The sequence below is a fragment of the Protobothrops mucrosquamatus genome, unplaced genomic scaffold, assembly GCF_001527695.2.
Source record: "Protobothrops mucrosquamatus isolate PMUCROS unplaced genomic scaffold, P.Mucros_1.0 scaffold666, whole genome shotgun sequence".
Classification (NCBI taxonomy): Eukaryota; Metazoa; Chordata; class Lepidosauria; order Squamata; family Viperidae; genus Protobothrops; species Protobothrops mucrosquamatus.
In genome coordinates, this window is record NW_015386954.1 from 65,288 (window position 1) to 71,287 (window position 6,000).

Consider the following 6,000-nt stretch of genomic DNA (forward strand, 5'->3'; position numbering starts at 1 on the left):
TTCTGCACTACAGAGAGTTGATTCAACAACTCATCTGATTTAGAGGTTACAGCAGGCAATTGCTCAGATATTTCAAAGTATAGAGGATGAGAACACTGTTTCTGTATTTTTTTACAAAGACACTGTGATTTTCAAGATTTATAGAATTTTAAAGTTTACCAAGTTATTTCCAGCAGTCTTGCAGAATGCAGCCTTATCTGAATTTCCGCATATTGGTCTTTGTTTACTTATGCTATGTGGAAGGGAGGAAGGAGCAGAAGAATGTACAAGTCAACCCTTTTTTATCAGTCTTGAGCCTAAACATTAGTGCGAATAGGACCCCAGTTCACACCTTATTACCAATTAGCCAAAAAAGAAAATAGGAAAGAGAAAGATTTGTAAGGGAAAAAACACTTTTTAATGCTAGGCAGAAATAGGAAAACTTGAAGAAGTGTAAAAAAATAAAAAGGAAAAAAAAACAATTTGGAAATGAACAGAAAAAAAATGCTGTATTTGAGACAAACAAAAACCATAAAAATCTCTGAATCCCACTGGTATCTTGGCCCTTCGGAATTGTGTGTGCTTTACATCTATATTCCTTATGGCGTTCAGTTTTGTTCTAATCAGTGCCCAGATAGTTTTGGATAGGTATTTGCTTTCCCCAATTGTCCTTTACTTAACTCCTAATCTACTTCTTATATGGACCCAAATTTAGATGGTATAAAATGTGTGTTTATGGATTAAGATTTTTTTTTTAAAAAAAAAAAGAGCCAAAAAAGATATAATATGCCCTTGGCAGCCGTGCTGTCCATTTCCGGTCCACAAATCGGCTTTCTGATTGGAGAATGAGAGTCCTTAAGCCTTCTTGAAAACAGGAAACTGCTCTCCTGCTTCCTGAAGGACAGGAACTGTTTCCTTGGCAACGCCTGGACAAAGAGAGCTCTTGTTAACCACTGGGGTACCATAACTGATACAATGGAAGGCAATAAATTACAGGGCATTGCTATTTTGACTGGTTGCATGATTCTTTCTTTGAACAACCTTCAAGCTCACATCTATATTTCCAGCTGTTCATTAGAATATCATGCGGTTGAAGTAAAACCATTCCATTCTAGCTTATGAAAATGTCATCTCTCCCCTCCCCCATTTAGAGTTTGTTTTATTCACATTCAGGGAGCTAGAATCTCTGCACAGGGCCACCAATCCATTGAACTTTAATAATAAGATTCACCTTTTATATTGCACCTTGTGTTTCTTCTAGCTTTTGCTTTTTTAGTACTTTTCTTAATATATTCCTCGAGTGCATGTGTCTCCCTTGAGTCACAGCCAACCAGGGAATCAGGTAATGTATTGGATGATGCTGGAACCCTACATAAAGGAGAGGCTCAGATGTGACTGTGAGATGATAAACTGTAGAATAAGCAACCTGAGAAGGAGCCAGGTGCTTTCTGGATTATCCATACAGGTGATCCACAGCAATTAGGCTTCAGACTGTTCCTGTCTTTATATTATGTACTAAACCTATTTTGGCTGTATTCAACAGTCACTGAGGCCAAGCAAAATTGAAGACTGTGGAAAATAGCAATAGCACTTAGACTTATATACCGCTTCACAGTGCTTTACAGTGCTTACCTCTCTAAGTGGTTTACAGAGTCAGCATATTGCCCCCATCAATCTGGGTTCTCATTTTACCAACCTCGGAAGGAGGGAAGGCTGAGTCAACCTTTAGCTGATGAGACTCGAATTGCTGAACTTCTGGCAGTCAGCACTGAGCAGAATACTGCATTCTAACCACTGCACCACTACGGCTTTTATGTGCAAGATAGGGCAATATAATTAACATTTTCCAGGCAGTTCAAGATTATCAGAGGAGAAAAATGTTTCAGCACTGTCCAGACGTTCCTCAAAATCAGGTATTTTAAACTTATAATTAATCTATAAAATATTGATACCCATTAAGCTGTTAAGACATGGCTTTCCCCATGCATTAGGGTCATTTGAATGAAGTCCCCATTTAGTTGTTTTGTTACAGTGCTTGGATGGCATTTTATATTTTGTATTTTATATTTACATATTGAATATGTTTTAAGGCTACGTGAGATTTCTTTAGCTTCATTGTTTGTTTGTTTGTTTGTTTGTTTTATACCACTGAAAGTCACGTAGTTGGAGTTAGGCAGTGTTGTAAATCTAGTAAGTAAATGAATACATAAATAAATAAATACAAATGACCTCAAATAAGTCCAAGAAGTAACTTAGATATAGTATTTGCATCTGTACCACTTCTACTGAACTAGGTTACACTATGTACATTTTAGACTATAGAGAGAAGGATTAGGAGAGTAGTACAAACCAGTGTTTGCAAAAGTGCTTCATCTTTGCACAATGAGTGGACAAGTCTATTTTGTCATGTTTAATGTAAGATTTTAAATGTTACATTATTTTGCTGTTTAATATAAAGTGTTATGCAAACTTTTCTCTAATATACATAATTCTGATGGGAAATGCCATAAAAATATGATTTTGTTTTTCTTATTGAGGTTAAAATGCAAAATGATATGAGCATATATAATCAAGTTGATCTCTCCCGGGTCCTAAATTACACAAATTCAATTTATGTAGAGTTCATTGAAACATTTTCCTGTTGGTCCAGAGCTGGCATTGAACTGCAGCCCTTTTAAGTTTTAAATAAATGAAATCATGCTAAAATTATAATTGTTCTCTTGGTTGTTGTTTTCTTTTATATACTGTTTTTGTTCTAAGGGAAACTATTCTCATAATTTGCTCCTTGCTCTGCCAGTGACCTAGCTAACACCTTGCATAATTTCCCAAGAATGATTAATCTGTTGGTGCTGATGATGCCATTGGTATCAGCACCCGTCCCTTTCCTTCCTGTATTTGGACTTGCCAGTGGGTTTCCCAGCATCTGATACTACATCCAAAGTGATGCTGATGATGCTGTTTCTTCCAGTACATATTTACTTCTTATGGTTAACCAATCAACTCCTCAATGCTCCCTACCTCTTCTGAACAATGGATGATCCTGGGGACTTCATAATATCACTGGTAGGAGCAGTGATATTATTTCATGGAATTCTATCCAAATTCTTCCAGGGCATATGTTTTTATTTGAGAACAAATAACAATTGACTCCAGAGGTTCCTACTCCTAAGCAGCCATGCTCAGAACTGGGCACTAGTTTCCTTGCCTGTTGTCTTGTTATGTTAGTTCAAAACATGGATGAACTTGTGGCATGAACTCAGAATGGATTCCTGTATTTCATTCATGGAAATTCCAAACATATAAAAAAGTGTTTTTCAACATTGCTTCCCATTTGGAGATCCATTTCAATGAGACCTCAGGTGGCTGTATGTAAAGGAAGCTCTGATAACAACATTCTAAGTTTTTTTTTTTAAAAAAAAATAAAAATAAAGGAGAAATGTCTTAGTGGTGGAATCTATTGATTGAAACGCTCAGGACATATTCATTCTGTCAAGTGTGAACTCAGCTTTTTTGTTTTTACATTTGTGAGACAATGCTGCTTTACAATTATTACTAGGCCAGATAATTGAGTAGGGAAGAGGGGTTATCGGTGGCTTTGGAAGGGCTACAACAGGTGATATCAATCAGACTTAGATTTATTTTCTCTCTCTGATGGATGCTTTACACATCAGTGTTTTGCTCCCATAATGCAGGGTTTAGACAAAATGTCACGCTTGTGGGACTCCAATTTCCATCAACCTAACTTATGCAGTAATAGCTCCAGCCCCACAACATTTGGGATGCCACACATTGCCCACTGTTACCTAGTACTTTATCTCAACAACCTCTGGTCATGAAAGCATAAAAGAAAAAGAGTTTTGTAAATAAAGTTGTATGAAATCTTAAGAGAGCAGTGTGTGTACTGTTGAGGGAAGGTTCCTTTTCATCACTCTACTAGTGAAAAATTCATTGACTATCATTTTATTCTTTTAGGTTGAATTAGCTTTCACCGGACTATATTACAATGTGTTTTGCTGTCATTCAGCCCCAGTTGTTTATTGACTTGGAATTCCGTTGGCTTCCATTGAGGTAATCCTGAGCTAAATCATACTATAGTGCAGTGTGCATGTTAAGAAGGGAGCAGCTACTGAAGAAGAGTATAAAGCATTTGAAGAACATCATTCTATCTTCCATTTGTGGATTGTGATTATTTTTAAATCTCTTCATATGGCTACAGGGCACTTGGTAATTAATTAGATCATGCAGACATTGATCAGGGAGTGCAGGATAATTAGGAAAAATTGTATGGCGCCAGTGCTAATTCTGTTTAAAAAAACATATCCCTAATATCTGATTTTCAGACAGCCAGAAGAAGGGGCTGATATTTGTTCAGCTTCGGCAATTTGTCCTTTAACAATCTTTGGCTGCATTGAATGGGGACATCATTCCTCAAAGTGTTATGGGTCTAAATAAAAGAAATGTTAATGTGTTCAACATTTTAAATAATGCTTGGATGAGATGGTGGAGGGAATGGTTATCATAGGTGACACAGAATTAAATGGGATACTTTAAATTCTTTGTGGGGTGCCACAAGATTCAGTCTGCATTCTTCAGTCATCAGTGTAAGTATTTGAATGAAGAAGTGTAGGGGATATTTATTAAATCTGCAGATGGAACAAAGTAGGTAATAAGCTAAAATTCAAACTCTTGTAATAAATTGATGAAATGGACTAAAATAATGATATGAAATTTAACAGAGATAAACACAAATCTATTCACTCGGGAAAAAGAAATCAAACTCACAAATATAGAATCTATGATTTATTTCATAAAACATTGTAGAATAATAGTTTAATATAAACAGAATGTTGGTCAACAGTGTGAGCCGGCTGTAAAAAAAAAAGGCAAATGCAATTTTTAGGCTGCATTAACAGAAGTATTGTTCCCAAATCATGGGATGTAATAGTTTCATTATGGGCAATTCTAGACAAGTCCAATAAAGTGAGTTTGAAAGATTTTGGAATGTTTAGCCCTGAGAATATTAAAGTGAGTTATGACAGCACTCGTGGATTACCTGAAGGAAAGTCACACAAAATCGGTCAAGACCATTTTCCATTGTAACAAAGTTCCAGGACACAGAATTATGGCTATAAATTACGGGAAGGCAGATAATAACTGGATGTCAGTACATGATACCTGATAGTAATATCAGTTTAACAGCAGAATCAGTTATCCAAGGAAATAATTAGATTTCCTTCATTGGATATTCACTGGATATGGATATATGGATATTCACACTGGACGTGGTTGATGAACCAATAGAAGATCTTACCTCTCTACTTCTGTCCCCATCTTTTAATTATAATTTGTATTTTTATTGTTATTAGAAATATTTAATAGTTTTATTGCTTCAGTATATTGTAAGCCACCCAGAGTCATTTTCAGGTGAGATGGATGGTAACAATTTAATTAACTGATTGATTGATTGATTAAAAAAGAGGTTGTACAGCTATCTTTGGAGGATATTCTAATCTGGATTCCTGCACTAAAGAGCAGGTTGGGTTTTCATCTTACGTGGCCCCTGCAACTCTACAATTCTACGAAGCAATAGGGACAGGACAAAAACATTTTTTTAAAGAAAAAGACCAATTTAATTTCATTTTATTTTTTCTTTGGTATATAGCAATAGTATCTGGAATTGTAGTCAACACTGGCATAGAAAAAAAAATCCCAATTTCATAAATTGAGTGGTCTAAGTGAAAACAATACATGGAAATAATGGCATTTCAAGCAAACGTCCTTTGCAAATACAGCATTGGCAAATAAGACATACTTTATGCTTAGTGGCGAAGGTTGTTGAGAGTGTGGTTGCACGGCAGTTTCCCCGGCACCTGGAGGAAACGGTCTATCTAGACCCTCTCCAGTCGGGCTTCAGGCCGGGGTACAGCACGGAAACGGCATTGGTCACGTTGGTAAATGATCTCTGGAGGGCCCGGGACAGGGGTTGTTCCTCTGTCCTTGTTCTTTTGGACCTCTCAGCGG